Source organism: Microcaecilia unicolor, chromosome 3, assembly GCF_901765095.1.
Source record: "Microcaecilia unicolor chromosome 3, aMicUni1.1, whole genome shotgun sequence".
Classification (NCBI taxonomy): domain Eukaryota; kingdom Metazoa; phylum Chordata; class Amphibia; order Gymnophiona; family Siphonopidae; genus Microcaecilia; species Microcaecilia unicolor.
This window is the reverse complement of record NC_044033.1, coordinates 79,051,196-79,068,302: the sequence shown is the minus strand read 5'-3', so window position 1 is coordinate 79,068,302 and position 17,107 is coordinate 79,051,196.

The following is a 17,107-nucleotide window of genomic DNA, read 5'->3' as shown; positions in this document are numbered from 1 at the left end:
GGCCATATGACCCATCCAGTCTTCCCATCCTCTGTAACCCCATAATTCTTCCTGTTCCTAAGCAATCCCACATGCTTATCCCATGCCTTTTTAAATTCTGGAACAGTCCTAGACTCCACCGCCTCCACCACTCTTTCTGTGAAATAATACTTCTTTAGGTTACTCCTAAGCCTCTTCCCTCTTAACTTTGTCATATGCCCCCTCATTCCAGAGCTCCCCTTCATTTGAAAAAGGCTCTCTTCCTGTATATAAATATAATATAAATAATAAATATGTATGTATGTGTCATCAATGTGCAGCAGGCAGCAGAAACACAGAAGGACCACAGAGTGATGCTGTTCACAGAGTGGAGGTGTAGCTTAAGGGTTAGCGCAGTAAGCTGAGCAACAGGGAAAGTGTGTACAATTCCCACTGCGGTGCATTGTGACCCTGGGTAAGTTACTTAACCCTCCATTGCCCCAAGTGCAAAATTTAGATTGTGACTCCACCAAGGACAGAGAAAGTACCTGCATATAGTAAATGTAAACCACTTTGGTTGTTCCACAGAAAAGCAGTATATCAAATCTATGACATGAAGTTTTGGAAACATTGATTCCCATCAATTCCAAAGCCTAAGGATAGCCCCAAGTATTAAGATAGATTTCAGTCTCTTAACTTGCAATGAGCACTGGGCTTTGAGTATTCAAGCATAGAACTGAGGAAAAAAAATGCCCCTGAAGGATCATTTATTTATTTTTTGTTACATTTGTACCCTGCGCTTTCCCACTCATGGCAGGCTCAATGCGGCTTACATGGGGCAATGGAGGGTTAAGTGACTTGCCCAGATTGAGAAAGAGACTGGGTTTTCTGTATAGAAAGAATGTTTTATCAAATTTGCTGTTTTATAAATATTTCTCAGTGTTTTGATTTAATCCACCTGGTGTTTGCTGTTGAATTCAATTCTCAACTTTTCTTCTAGCATGGGACCACTCACTGCCTTCCAAACAGGAGGTACTAAGTGCTTCCACACTAACTCCAAGCAAAGTACCACGTACTCTGGGCCATTTTAATATGGCGCCTGTAACGGCAAATGCTGGGAGCACCCCCAATGGTTGCCACATTAACCCCAGCCCCTGTTTACAAAGCCACACTAGCGGCTGCTGTGCGCTAATGCAGACACAGCCCATTCGCTTTGAATGAGCTGTGTCGGCATTGCCGCACGGCAGCAACTAGTGTGGCTTAGTAAATGGGGGGAGGGGGGTAAGTCCTGTGGTAAGTTGCAATAACTGCAGATTTTGCTGTAGTTTAGTAAAATGGCTTCTTAATGATTCAAAGCTGTCATTCACCTTTGCCATGCTTCTTGCTCTATAGCTTTTGGCCACCCAAAATTAACTGGTCTGTAGACCATACAAGCCATATATCCATTTAACTCTCAAATACCAACTCCGTGAAATGAACATTTTGTTTTACCACTTGAAATCTTCCAAGTGTGTCACCTGCTTTCCTTTTTCATCAAAGAGCTCAGCCTTTAGTATTTTTATTTAACTTCTAATGATGGGTTTGAAAGAAAAATATTACTCAAGACGTGTGTCTTTTGGTGCTCCTGTGATGTGTTAAGCATCCTTCTTAGAGGATTTGTGCGTCATACACTAAAATTTGCAGTACTATAAATTAACTTTAATAATACGCCTTTCATAAATCTGTAATAATAACTAAAAGTGAACTACAAACGATCCACACAAAAGTTTGTAAAAGGAGGAAAAGACCTCAGACGTCGCAAAGAATTCCTACCAGCTCTGTCTGTGACAGGTCCAGGTAATTAACTTTCAGTGACTACTATAATCATTGGTCAAAAGCCTCCTCCCTCACCAAAAAAATCTTTTTTTAAAATAGTTTTTCAAAATTTCTGAACCCTTCTTCAGTGTTTCATTAGTACAAAACTATCGACTGTGCTGATACTTATAATTGTCAAAAACTAATACTGCTACAGTTATATCAATGCAAATACAGTGGCGTAGCTATGTGGGGCCTGGGGGGGGCCTGGGCCTCCGTAGATTTAGCCCTGGACCCCCTGCTGACAACCCACCCGACACCCCCTCCCATCGCCAACCCGCCATTGCCTGCCTTTGCTGGCAGGGGACCCCAACCCCTGCCAGCCAAGGTCCTCTTCTTCTTGCAAAAGGCTTCCTTCTGTTTCTGATCTGCAAGGCTTTGTTCTGTGAGTCTGACGTTCTGCATGTACAACGTGCAGGACGTCAGAAACAGAAGGAAGCCTTTTGCGAGAAGAAGAGGACCTCGGCTGGCGTGGGTTGGGGTCCCCCACCAGCAAAGGGTAGGCACCGGCGGGTTGGCGCTGGGAGGGGGGTCGAGAGGGTCAGCGGCGGGAGGGGGGCAAAGTCGGCAATGGTGGTGGGGGGGTTGGCGGCGCCGAGGGAGGTTAAAATGTGTCCTCTCACCTCGGGCTCTGGACCCCCCTCCCGCCGAAGTCTGGCTACGCCCCTGCTGCAATAACAGTGACACTAATCTTACAACACTCAGATCTGATAAATCTGTAATACATACATACATACTGTTTCATTGTGGGCACTCTCCCCTCTCTAGCAGAACTGGTTTACCATTTTAAAATCATGACTGGCACTATCGGCGAAAAAATGTAATGATAAAGCAACATTCAATTCTACCTGTTTTGTAAAAAAAAAAAAAGTACTGCATTTGAAATTTATATCACCCATTTCCTCCAGGTGAATGTCCCTATTGCTGTTTGTTGTTCTGCTGAGCACCGGCATTTACTACCGAGTCTATACATCGCGCCTTAATTTCCATGTGGAAATTGAAGCATATTCTATAACAATGCGCGTAACTTAATTGGTTAACTAGCTAATCAGCACTGTGAATTGGATGTTAACAAGCAATTGTCAGCATTAATAGGCATTAAAAGTTACATAACTCGCTAAGTTTATTCTGTAACGAGGTATGCGTAAATTCTAAGTCACATAGTTGAAAAGGGGGTGTGGCATGGGCGGGGCATGGGTGTTTCTAAAATCTATGCACGTTGTTATAGAATACATCCGCTCTGTGCCTAATTTAGGCATCGGGATTTACGCCAAGTAAAATGTGGCATAAATGTCAGCAACTAAATTTGGTCACATGGAGCAGCACTTGGCATATTCTATAGTCTCACAGAAATTTAAGCTTATTCTATAAAATTTAAGTATACCTTACAGAATATGCCTAGGCATATTTTTTTTTTTGCACGTGGAATTTTCAGGCATCATATATGGAGAATCTAGTCCTTAGTGTATTCTTGTCCTCTTTCTGAAGCATTATGGTGGTCATTTACTCTCAAATTCTATAACTGGTGCCCAAAGTTAAGTGCGCAATTGGGGGCACAAAGTTATAGAATGCAACATAATTAACTAATTGGCACTAAATTGGCATTAATAAGCCTTAATTGGTGCTAATTTTCCTTTGCGTGCATGACAGACATACCCCCATTCTATAAACAGCATGCTTAACTCCTCTCATGCAAAAAAGGCGTTAATGTTGGAGGGGTATGGGAGTGTCAGTGGTGTTCTGAATATTCTTACTTTATAGAATAGTTGTATTTATGCACCCAACTGCCGTGTTTAGGTGTCACCATTTATGCCAGCCATAGACATGGAATAAGTGGTCGTGGCAATGGCCAGGAATTGTTTTTTTAGGGAATGCGTGCTCTTTCCCCCCCTTGGTACCTTAAAATCAACTCTATTTCCAGTCTTTGCCCAGGCAGCGGCACTCATAAGCTGCTTGCGACCTGCACCAAGACTTTCTCTCAGAACCATCCCACCCCATCACGAAACAGGAAGTTGCATCAGAAGGACCAGAGAGAACTTTCTGGTGCAGGCTGCAGGCAGCCTATGAGTGTCGCTGCCCGGGTGAAGACTGGAGTGGAGATGATTTTAAGGCATGGGCGAGGGGACTACTGGGTTGCGCTTAAAGTTGGCAGGTAACTGCGGACTTACTCTGGTATTTTACAACAGATTTGGCGTACAACTCTGCTGTTATAGAATAGCATCTTAGTGCCCAGTTTTTTGGCACCTAACTTTTAGTGACCTATATAGAATTTACCCCTTAATGATAGCGCGCTCTAATACTGTTAAAGCTCATTAGTTGCTGCTGTTGGCCCTGATAGATTATTGTGCTTAAAAGCTCACGCTACCTGCCTCTGACATGTTTAAAATGGCATTAGTGTACACTGTTAACAAATGACCCTATATTGGATTGATCCTTTAAATTTGGCCTTGAATTACCTCCACAGACAAGTCGCGAGGGTGTGTTTGAATGGAACTGCAGGTGAGCTGTCTCCTGTTCACACAGTTTGGATATCAGAGGACAGCCAGACACTCTCTTGCCTTCAGTTTTTTTATGTCCATTTGGGGTATAAAGACTGTTCCCAGGGCAGCTTGATGGTAGCTTGGGTCTCATTGTCAATACATAGATCACTCTCACTATCCGAGTTGTAGATCAGTAAGTGGTCTATTCTTGCAAGTTATAGGTAAATTAGTAGCATCAGTATTAAAGGAAAGAAGTGTAAATATCTTGAATTCAGTGGGTTACAGGATCCAAAGCATCATAGATTTACAAGATGGGAACCACTTCTATTTCTTTGATTGGGTCACAAAGAATTATAAAAAAGGAAACTATGGAAAATGTTGTGTGATCTAAGACTTGCTTTCTGTTCCTTACTGATTTACATAAGAAGTATTTGACATATTAAGTTCCTTTCATGTTCATGAAGAAGATATTTCTAAACGTTATTACTTGCCTGCTAGGAGTCGAGTTGGGAATGTTTTGGAAGATGGTCAAGATGTTTTAACTGAATCTAATATTATAAATGTGGCAGCACTTTTAGAATCTACTAAAAGGGCTACTCTTCTGGGTATTTTTCTTACTGAGTTTAACAAGATAAATGTGCTCAAGATTTATTTTTGAAGAAAAGAATTATCTTTTGTGCTCAAAAACTTTGGGGCCCTCTTACTAAGCGGCAGTAAGCACTAACGCATGTGAAGGGTGAAACATGGCCTATGTTGGGCATCTGGTTCTTTTATCAATTGTAGTGAATAAAATCCTTTTAAATATAAGATTTTCTTCATATCTGCTTCTTTGCTTTTGCCACATTGGTAAAATGGCTACTCCTGCTGTCCATGCTAGCAAATATGCATGCATGCTTGTAAATCCTTATATGTATTTTACAAAAGGCTCTACTTTCAGTACAGTTTTTTGTAAAAGACAGTCATATTTGAGCATGTTCCAACCTGGATGTCTCAATTCCAAAATGAATATTCTGTGTAAAATGGGCCTTCATGGGAACAGCTGGGAGTCTGGTGGAGGAATGCAGGCACTGGACTGGTCACCTGCAGGCTCTGGTGACATCGGAGGGAGACCATTTTATCAGCTATTAAGCAGTGGCTTTGCCGCAGTACCTTCAGAATAGCTGGGAGTCCGCTGGAGGAGTGCAGGCACTGGACTGGCCACCTGCAGGCTCTGGTAACATCAGAGGAGTGCCATTAAGCAGTGGTCTTGCTGCAGTACCCTTGGAACAACTGGAAGTCTAGTGGAGGAGTATAGGTACTGGACTGGCCAGCTTCAGGCTCTGATGACATTGGAGGAGGACTATTTTACCAGCTATTAAGCGGTGGTTTGCCTCCGTACCCTCAGAACAGCTGGGAGTCCAGTGGAGGACTACAGACACTGGACTGGACACCTGCAGGCTCTGGTGATGGAGGGCCATTTTACCAGCTATTAAGTGATGGCCATGGGCATGTACCCAAAGGGGCATGACCAAAGGGGCCAGTCTCATCCCTTTGCAGCCCCTTTGGAACTACTGAGTAGTGAAAAGCATGATACTCTGCTCCACTCTTATGGGAAATGGAAAGGTAGAATGAAGAGGAAATTACCGTTGCCAGTGTTGGTTAAGGGGACTATGGACCTGCACTTACAAATAGCATCATCAGCTGTTACCACCATGGCAATATGAGTACGTTCTCTCCTTCTGAAATTTCTCTGTTATCTGGGGGACCTACCCCACACATCCAGATTTGATTTAATATCAGATTTGACTGGTGTCTCCAATCAAGAAAGCACTTTGGTGCATTCTGATTTACCTATTAATTTGGAAGCCACAAAAGATGTTATAGGGTGCTCTAGTTCTACACCAGCTAAAGAGTTGACTCCTGTTCCATTTTCATATTGATCTTTCGATGACTCTACATTATCTGCTACCAAACAGAAAATTTATTTGAAAGATATATACGATGAATTATTTAAGATGGACAAAAACTTTCAAGATTCTTTGTCACTTTATAGTAAATATACTTACGAGACAGAAGAAAAAATTATGGAATGTGATATATGGATAAATTCTGTTCAGAAATATTTGGAGAAAATAGGGTCTCAGTAGTGTCTTGTCAGGTGGTGGCTCTGTCCTCTGCCAAAGATAGTCTTGTGTTACATATGCAAATGGAGAATTTGGAGAATACCACAAGGGCTTGTAACTTGTGGTTTGTAAATTTTTCAATTACTCATTATCTATCTCCTATGGAACTTTTAAAGATGTACCTGAAAGAAGTTATACAAGTGACTTTTGAACCTATGGATACAAAATCTATGTACTATCTCCCTAAAGGTATAAGATCAGTTAATCAGGAGGATAATTTTGATAAGCTAAACTCTCCAGTTTGGACCTTACAAAATTTCTGGAGTCCCCTAGAGATGGTATTGGAAAAGCATTTTACATTATTGGTATTCTTTTCCTCTATTGATAAGAAAATGGTGATTTTAAAAGCATATTTTAAAAAGAAGGATGCATCCTTTTGTAGACAAAAACTGCATCTGGGCCAATGCAGTTGAGGCACTAAAGTCTTAGCTGTTGAGGCATAGGAGCCAACGTTTCAGAATTATTGGGGGTGCTATGCCCAATATAAATAACCCCTCCCTGCACACATACAAGGAACTCTCTCAATATTGGGAGTGCTCAAGTATCCACAGCACCCACAAAGCTGGATCCTATGGTTGGAGGCACTTTCTTTTTAACATTTCCTTGTAAGTGCCTAGTTACACATAAAAGCAAATCATACATATTTTTGGATCCTACTCATTTAGAAGTATTCTTATCTACTAAAGTGGCCATTTCTGGGTAAAGATTTATTACTTTGTTGTTTATATATTGTGATAGAGTCACATCCAGGATAGTTGGGTTAAGGCAGTTTCAGTGTGAAATACAAGTCCCAGAAGGCATTGCAGGCAAGGAGCCAGGGGGTGAGATGAAGAACCCGGACTGGACTCCTAGCTACAATAGTGGAAGATATGGGTGTAAGCTGGCAGGATGTGTAGATTGGCTGCCACTAGGGGGAAAGAGAGTTAGGAAACTCTGTGTGCAGGAGCTCATCATTAGTCTAATGCTTAACTCAGCTGGTATGGGTGTGGGGGAAGCTAATGGAAGGAGAATGATTGGTTGTGGTAGCAGAAGCCAGGGATTGATTAGGCAAGTAAGAAGGAGTCCCAGGAGAGGGAGAGAAGAGGGTAGAATGAAGCAGATCCAGGCTGAAAATCCTTGGGTAAGAGAAGTCCCCAAAGTTGTGCAGGCTGAAAACCCTTGGGTAAGAGAGGTCCCTAAAGTATTGAATCTACCAGTGAAGCAGATGCAGGGTGGAATCCCTTGGGTATGAGAAGTCCCTAAAGTATGGAACCCATTATGAAGGTAAAGAGAGTAGAAGGTAGAAACTTCTGCTTTGTGGTTTAATTGTGATGATGAACTGAATGAACTGCTTTTATTTGGAGTTGAACTACTGTTACTGTGCCCTGGATAAAGAGCCCAGACTGGAGCTGACTATGAGCCTTTATTGAATCCTGATATGTGCTGATAGCCTACTGCTTAAAGGGGACTATTTGCCACACATTTTCAGGTGGCTTACATGTGCTTCAGATTAAAGGTGAATACTACTGTTGGAACTGTGTATCAGGTCTACTAGAAACCTGCATGGAATAAAGTCCTTAAGAGTGAAGTTGATGGTGGACATTTATTTCTTGACTGTACCAGGAGCCTGTGGCTGGAGGAGATTGTTCTATCCTTGGCTGCACTTAGAGGACCCTGGTTACAATATATACAGTGATTTTTTTGTAGAAAAAAAGGTGCCAGTACTCATTATGGGCGAGGTCACCACATATGACTCCACCCTATTATACCGTGTTTCCCCGAAAATAAGACACTGTCTTATAATAATTTTTGCCCCCAAAAATGCGCTAGGTCTTATTTTCAGGGGCTGTCTTATTTTTCAGGGGAAACATCGGGGTTGGATCAGGGTTGGCCCGCCCGCCCTCCGTCGCTCCCGGAACTAACCTTACACGCCTCCTTTCACCTTCGCAGCAAGCAGCAGCAGAGCAGGCCACTCCTTCCTTCCGTGTCCCGCCCTCACCTGACGTAACGTCCGCGAGGGTGGGGCACGGAAGGAAGGAGAGGTCTGCCCTGCTGCTGCTTGCTGCGAAGGTGAAAGGAGGCGTTTAAGGTTAGTTCCGGGAGCGACGGAGGGTGGGTGGAGGGGGGGCCGGCGACCTCGGGTGGGGGGGCAGCCCGGGGGCGGCCTTGTCCGGCTCTCGGCGGCCCTGCTTTCAAACAAAAATTTGCTAGGTCTTACTTTCGGGGGAGGCCTTATATCTACCAATTCAGGAAAACCTCTACTAGGTCTTATTTTTGGGGGATGTCTTACTTTCAGGGAAACAGGATAGCTACACCCACATTAGCCACACCCCTTATACCAGCCATGGCGCATATAAACAGACATCACTGAAAATATTATACTAGTATAGGAGAAAAAAATAACGTGATTTTCTTTCATTATAAATAATTTCTGTAAGCTGTTACAGCTCCAGTATACCCAGGGCAAAATAAGACAGCAGATGTAAATTCTCAAATTGGACATATTCCAAACACTAAAATGAAAATAAAATGATTTTTTTCTACTTTGTTGCCTGGTGACTTTGTTTTTCTATCCATATTGGTCCCAATCTCTGATTCTGCTGCTCTCTATCTGTTCTCTTAACTCCGTTTCCAGGGCTTCCTTTCCATATATTTCTTTACTTTCCTCCTTTCTTCTTCATTTCTTGCCCTACATCCATAAGTAAAAGCTGTGTCCTCCTCCGTGGAATTGACTGAAAGAGGTATAACGTGGATCCAGCTTTTGCCTATTTTCTCCATCCATGTGCAGTTTTTCTCCTCTCTCTTCCCTTTCCCTCATTTCCATCCATGTGCATCTTAATCTTTTTTCTTTGCTCCCCTCCATCCATGTCCAGCATTCCTCCTCTCTCTTCCCTCTCCTGTATCCATATAAAGCAATAATTCTCTCTCCCCTCTCCTCCATTCAAGTCCAGCATTTCTCCTTTCTCCCTGCCAACTTCTCTATCCATCCATCCAAGTCCAGCAATTCTCTTTTATCTCCTGCTCTCCTCTCCATCCATTTCCAGCATTTCTTCTCTCTCCCCTGCCCTCCCCTTCCATCCATGTGCATCTCCTTCCTGTCTTCCCTTCCCTCCATCCAGGTCCAGCATGTCTCCTCTCTCCCCTGCCCTCCCCCCATGTCCAGCGATTCTCCTCTATCCCCTGTCCTCCCTTGCCATCCTTGTCCAACGATTCTCCTCTCTCCCCTGCCCTCTCCTTCCATCCATGTCCAGCGAATCTCTCTTTACTGACCTCTCCTCCCATCCATGTCCAGTATGTCTCCTCTTTCCCCTGCCCAACCCTCCCAGCCATGTCCAGCGATTCTCCTCTCTCTCCTGCCCTCCCCTCCCATCCATGTCCAGTGATTCTCCTCTCTCCCCTGCCCTCCCCTCTCATCCATGTCCAGTGATTCTCCTCTCTCCCCTGCCCTCCCCTCTCCTCCATGTCCAGTGATTCTCCTCTCTCCCCTGCCCTCCCTGCCCTCCCCTCCATGCCCAGCATGTCTCCTCGCTCCCCTGCCCTCCCCCTCTCATCCATGTCCAGTGATTCTCCTCTATCCCCTGTCCTCCCTTGCCATCCTTGTCCAACGATTCTCCTCTCTCCCCTGCCCTCCCCTTCCATCCATGTCCAGCAAATCTCTCTTTACTGACCTCCCCTCCCATCCATGTCCAGTATGTCTCCTCTCTCCCCTGCCCTCCCCGCCCATCCATGTCCAGCGATTCTCCTCTTTCTCCTGCCCTCCCCTCCCATCCATGTCCAGTATGTCTCCTCTCTCCCCTGCCCTCCCCACTTATCTTTCCACACCCGACAGGACCTGTTTCACCATCACGCTTGACTTCATCAGGGGTCTCTAATTCATGCCCTCCCATTGGTGTGTGTCCCCCATTGGCACCCCCCTCAGGCCATCCTCCCCTCCCTTGGCCTAACTTTAATAGCAGTTTCCCCCTCCTGAATACTGACAGCATTTCACCTGATGCTACCTGCATCAACCTCTGCCGTGCCTCTTTGGAAACAGGAAGTTATGTCAAAGAAGGGGCCAGGGTGCGGCAGAAGGAAGACACCAGGGTTGATGCAGGTAGCGTTAGGTGAAATGATGTCTGTGTTTTGGAGGGGAAAACTGCCTTTAAAGGTAGATGGGGGAAAAGGATTGCCAGCTCTTCTTTTTTCTCAGTACATGCAACGCCGTCAGATAAGCTCTGGGCCAGCTTAACCTATAGGGCCAGGCTCAGGCATTTGGCGCCCTTTATCTCTGGTGCCTTGGGCCAGACCTCACCTGGTCCATAGGTTAAGCCAGCCCTGCGCATGCACTGTACTTACATCATCCACTACATTAGATACTGTTCTTTGACAAAATGGAACTTTTGACTTTCAATATTATTTATATCTTCTTGCAGACAGAGTCACCATACAAAACCTCACAAAACATGCTCCAATCAATTTGATTGTTTAATCTTTTTAATCCACTACACTTCTTTTTGTTGCAGTCTCCTTACTCTGTTTCTTCCCCGTTCCCATACTGGTTCCACATCAATCACAAAGCATCTGAGATCGTTGAACATGTGACTAAATCCACCAATCCTGTGTGGAGAATCTTTATGCCCCGGTTACCAGTCTCATGATTTGGGTATGGAAGGCAAATTCTTCCCCCCACTGGAGAATCCTCACCATGACTGGAAGTAAATCAAGATTCTGTCCTGTATCAAGTTGTGCCTCTTATCTAGAGAAGTGCCTGGAGGAATGGTTTACAAACCTGCCAAATGATCAGCCTATAAACATTCAATAGCAATTTAATGAATTAAGGAGGGTATTGAACAGATAGCCAAATCTATGGCTTTGACTTTCTCAGAAGTGTTAATTTCCTAGAACAAGGAAATAGAAGGAGTTGACTTCACAAAGAACTTAAATACATGACTAAAATTTGGTGCAGGGATGAAAGTTTGGGTACATTGGTGACGGGGAGATTTAAATGAGAATGATTTACATCCATTCAAGAAAAGTGATAATGTCCAGTACAGTCTGCTCCCCCCCCCCCCCCCCAAGCAAAAGCAGATGAGGTAGACAAGGCTTCAGGAACCAATAATTAAAGCGTTTTATACAGGTAACATGTAAAATCACATTTTCATTACTGCTCCATCTTCCTGAGTGATACTTTTACCTGCATAAAAAAGGGATGGGAACAGGTTGGAGTGAGCAAAGTACTTACAGAGATTGTTAACATCTCCATGGCATATACTGTGCATCTGTAAATAGGTGGGTACCTTGTAGTACCTGCACTGCCAGCATCAATCCGCTATTTTCAAAGAAAAACTGCTTGTGCAATCCCATGAGCACTGCCATTATTGCTTTTCAAGGGATAAATCCAAAGTAAATCGGATGACAACATTCAGAAAGCAAAAGTAGAGGCCACAAGACTCCCCCCCACCATGATGTCCCTCCTTCATTAAGACCCCTCAAACATAGCAAGTCCCCCCTTTTATTCTACCCTGACTATACCTCCCCCTCCCCAAACTCATCTGGAGGTTCTCTGGTAATCTAGAGGTGAGGAGAAGGAACAATCTCCCCTTGCTTCCACCCTGTCTGGTTCCAGGTTTCAGAATGGAAAATCCTGACCCATAGCAGTAGTCTTGGGGTACTATCAATAGGAGGATGGCCATAATATAAGGAGCAATTGCCCTTATATGACCTCTACTACATAAGAACAGCCATACTGGGTCAGACCAATGGTCCATCTAGCCCAGTATCCTGCTTCCAGCAGTGGCCAATCCAAGTCACAAGTACCTGACAGAAACCCAATCAGAAGCTCTGTGGTTGCCATCCTCTTAGCCATATTTTGTCCAAGCTGAAAAGCCCTAATCTATTTAGCCTTTCTTTTTATGGGAGCTGTTCCATGCCCTTTATCATTTGGTTGCCCTTCCCTGTACCTGTTTTCAAGTTCAGGTTTATTAAGTGATTTGCTATCCCGCCAATCTACAGTGTGTCTAGGCAGCTTACATTCTAAAGTGGGGAGAAAAGAAAGAAAACGACAGGCAGACTGGTACAAAAAGGAGAGGGGAGAACTACAATAATGGATAGAGGGTTAACACAAGTGGCGGGGGGGGGGGGGGGGGGGTCAACTACTAGTATCCCAAGCAAACCTGATCAGCCACCAAATGCTTCTAGAAAAAGATATGTCTTCAGGTCAGTTTTGAACTTAGTTACAGTGGGGAGGGTTTTCAGGTGTAGTGGCAGATGGTTTTATTTATTTATTTGTTACATTTGTATCCCACATTTTCCCACTTATTTGTAGGTTCAATGTGGCTTACATAGTACCGGAGAGGCGTTTGCTGACTCCGGTGTGAACAAATACAAAGCGATGTTGTGATAAGATAAGGTTCATGTGGCTTAGCCATATTAGGGAATCGTACAGCGGAAGAGTTGTGTTATGTCCATTCCGTACTTTAGTTTTGTTGTGTTGCAGAGATCAGGCATTTAAGTTGGTTCAGTAGGGTATGCCTTTTTAAACAGGTTAGTTTTTAGTGTTTTCCGGAAGTTTAGGTGGTTGTATGTCGTTTTCTAGGCTTTTGGTAATGCGTTCCACAGTTGTGTGCTTATGTAGGAAAAACTGGATGCGTGATTTGTATTTACAGTGGCGATCCTAGGTTGGCTGCCACCCGGGGCGGATCGCCGCTGCGAACCCCTCCCCAGGTGCAGCGGCATCTGTCCCCCCAGGTGCAGCGGCATCTGCCCTCCCAGGGTGCAGCACAACACCCCCCCCAGTGCAATGACACCCCCCTCCCCAGCGCATCAACCCCCCCCCCCCGGGTGCATTCTTGGCTGCTGGAGGGTGCAGAGAGCAGCCACGCGCCTGTTGGCTCCCACTGCTCCCACTGCTGTGGAACAGGAAGTAACCTGTTCTGGGGCAGAGGGAGCAGGGAACCAGCAGAGCCAACAGGCGCATGGCTGCTCTCTGTATCCTCCAGCAGCGTGCACCCGGGGTGGACCGCCCCCACCGCCCCACCCTTGCTACGCCGCTGTTCAGATTCAGATATGTTCATGTTGATTCAGATGTGTTTCTGGTTGGTAGGTCGATCAAGTCTGTCATGTATCCCGGGGCTTCACATAGGTAATTTTGTGAACCAGGGTGCAGATTTTGAAAGCAATGCGTTCTTTGATTTGGGAGCCAGTGTAGTTTTTCGTAGAGGGGTTTTGCGCTTTCATATCGCGTTTTTCCAAATATAAGCCTAGCTGCCGTGTTTTGAGTGGTCTGAAGTTTCTTTAAGGTTTGTTCTTTGCATCCCGCATAGATTCCATTGCAGTAGTTAACGTGGCTTATTACCATTGATTGTATCAGGTTGCGAAATTTTTCTTCGGGAAGAATTGTTTCACGTGTTTGAGTTTCCACATTGAGTGGAACATTTTCTTTGTTGTGGATTTCACTTGGCTCTCTAGTGTTAAGTTGCGGTCTATTGTAACGCCGAGGATTTTCAGGCTGTCTGAGATGGAGAGGGTGTATTCTGGGGTGTTGATACTTGTGGGGTTGTCCGCATTGTGCTGGGATGAAAGGATGAGGCAATGTGTTTTTGTCTTTATTTTTAATTGAAATGCATTTGCCCATGAGTCTATGATGTTCAAGCTGAGCTTGATTTCGTTGGTGATTTCTGTCAGTTTAGTTTTGTAAGGAATGTATATTGTGATGTTGTCTGCATAGATGAAAGGGTTAAGGCCTTGGTTGGATAAGGACTTGGCTAGTGGGGGTCATCATTAGGTTGAAGAGGACCAGTGATAGCGGTGATCCTTGTGGTACTCCACATTCTGCTTTCCACGGTGATGATATGTTTGATTTTGATTTTACTTGTGGTTAGGAAACCCTTGATCCAGCTAAGTATATTTCCACCAATCCCAAAGTTGTCTAGTAATCTTATTAGTATATTATGGTTTACCATGTCGAATGCACTAGACATGTCAAATTGGAGGAAGAGAAGGATGTTATTGCCTATTGCTATTTCCTGCTTGAATTTGGCTAGGAGAGTGAGTAGTACTGTTTCTGTGCTGTGGAGGGGGTGAAATCCTGACTGTGATTCATGTAATATTGAGAATTTGTTTATATAATCTGTAAGTTGTTTGGTTACATGCTTTCCATCAGTTTGACTACCAACGGGATAGATGCTACTGGATGGTAGTTAGTGATTTCGTTTGTATTTTTCTTGGTTTTAGAGCTGAGGGGCCTGGATGTAGAAAATAGAACGATGCCTGGAGGCCGCGGGAACTGCAGAAAACGGGGGAACTACAAGAAGGTCTTGATCAGAAGATCGTAGGGATCGAGGTTGGCAATGAGGGATAAGGTAGGCCAAAAGAAAAGAGGGCTCCTGTTATTCTCTAATTTTGTAAGTTAAAAGGAGCAGTTTGTAGGCAATACAAGATGAAATAAGCAGCCAATGAGCATCTTTCTGGAATGTGGTGACGTGGTCGAATTTCTTATGTCCTGTAATGAGCATGATAGCAGTGTTTTGAATGAGTTGTAACCACTTAAGCTTGTGTTGGGTAAGACCTATATATAGAGCATTACAGTAGTCGAGGTGTGATACATTGAAGGAATGAATAAGTATGTTCAGCGCCGCCTGGAGAAGAAATGGCCGAATCGTCCTAACGTGCTGGAGTTGGAAGAAGGTGTGCTTCACCACCACAGAGACCTGTGGAGCAAAAGTTAAAGTATTGTCAAGCACTACGCTTAAAATTTTAATCTGATCCACCATGGCAAGGGGAACAGCATTCAGTAGGATTGAGATTTTTTATTTCTATTATATCTTTTTTTTTTAATTTATTAAAGATGAGGTAACCAGAACTGCATGCAAGGGGGCAAATTCTATAAACGACACTGAAAAATCAGTGCCAGAAAATATTGGAGCAGTGCGCTTTTATATAAATAGCGCCCCACGTTGAGTGCTCAGAGCCAATTCCTGTGCACAAAGTTGGGTGCCGGTATTTATGCCAGATGAAACCTAATGTAAATACCACTGCAAAACTCTTCAAAATCCAGCCCAGCACCTCCAACAACATCAGTACAGGGATAAATTCACAGATGCATCTTCACATCAAAAAGTAGAGACTTCAAATCTTCATCCCCCCAAAAAACCTCCTTATATCTCACCTCACAACATCTCCACATAAAACTTGAATACAATTCAAAAAGGACCTGTCACCAACATGATCCATGTTTCGGGAACCTGCATCAGGGCATAGGGCCTTGCTGTGCGTCAGCTTCAATCTAGACATGCACTCTCAGGTACAGCGAGGACCTATGCCCTGATGCAAGTTCCCGAAACATGGAACATGCTGGTGACAGGTCCCTTTTGAATTGCATGCAAGTTTTATGTGGAGATGTTGTGAGGTGAGATATAAGGAGTTTTTTTTTTTTGCATGAAGATTTGAAGTCTCTACTTTTTGAGGTGAAGATGCATCTGTGAATTTATCTCTGTATTGATATTGTTGGAGGCGCTGGGCTGGATTTTGAACTATATGTGCCCCCCACCATTTCAATTTTGGACTGATATAATTTGAGTGCCCAACTCTTAGCATTTGGGCATGGGAATGCATCATTCTATAACAATGTTCCTGTCCTGCTCCTGGCTCTGATCCCCTTTTGAGTTACGCTCTAATGGATTTGAGTCCCTGGTGTTAAAAAACGGACGATACGCATGCAAATTCCAATTAACTGCAATCATTGATAGCTAACAGCAATTTATTGCAAGTCAATAGCTGATTAGCTAGTTAATTTGCATGTGCATCTTTGATCCCTGCCCAAATTTCAGCGCGCATTTTTTGGTGTCACATTTAACATCCGGGGGAAGGTGTGGCTGCATCACGGATCGATACAGAGGCATTATAACATTTTCTGTTTTATTCATTCCTTTCTGAATGATTCCTAGCATTCTGTGTGTTTTTCTTCTGCCACCACATAGTACAGTGTTGCAGATGTCAATGCATTTGTCCATGATGACTCCAAGATCCTTTTCCTGGGTGGTGACTCCTATTATGAAAACACAGCACTGTGTAGGTATATTTTGGAATATTGTTCCGTTTTTGCATCACTTTTCTCTTGTCCACATTAAATTCCATCTGCTGTAAACTGAACTCAGCTTTGATTGGTCCCAGCTCTGGCTACATAAACAGGCCTAATTAAGATATCTGGGCTATAGTAGAACAAACGTTTCTATATTACTCACATTATGTTCAAAGGAAAATTAAAATGGGAGGCTTGCAAAAGCATCTGTAACCTATCATCTAATCATAATTAAAGCCATGGCAAAGGTTAGGAGGGAGCATTTTAAGCAGTGAATGAAAGAAGTGAAATAGGCTTAGAGAAAATGATCTTAGCAAATGAAATTATCTTTATCTATCCAAAAAAAAAAAAAAAAAGGCTAAGAGGGTCCTCAAAATGTCCATGGTAAGCCTGTCTGTCTCATAATTGATCGGTGCTGACAGAAGGCAGCAACAATTAGCAACAAGACTGAGAGAAAGGAAATGTGTGGAGTCCCTGTGGTGGTGGGGGGGAAGGAAAAAGAAATGTACTTGTCATATTCAGTCTCTAACCCTGGGGGCATAGTGAAATTTCTCCTATGAAATCCAGAGGGAAATGCAAGACTGGATTTACTGGTTTCACACGCTCACTGCTAGCCT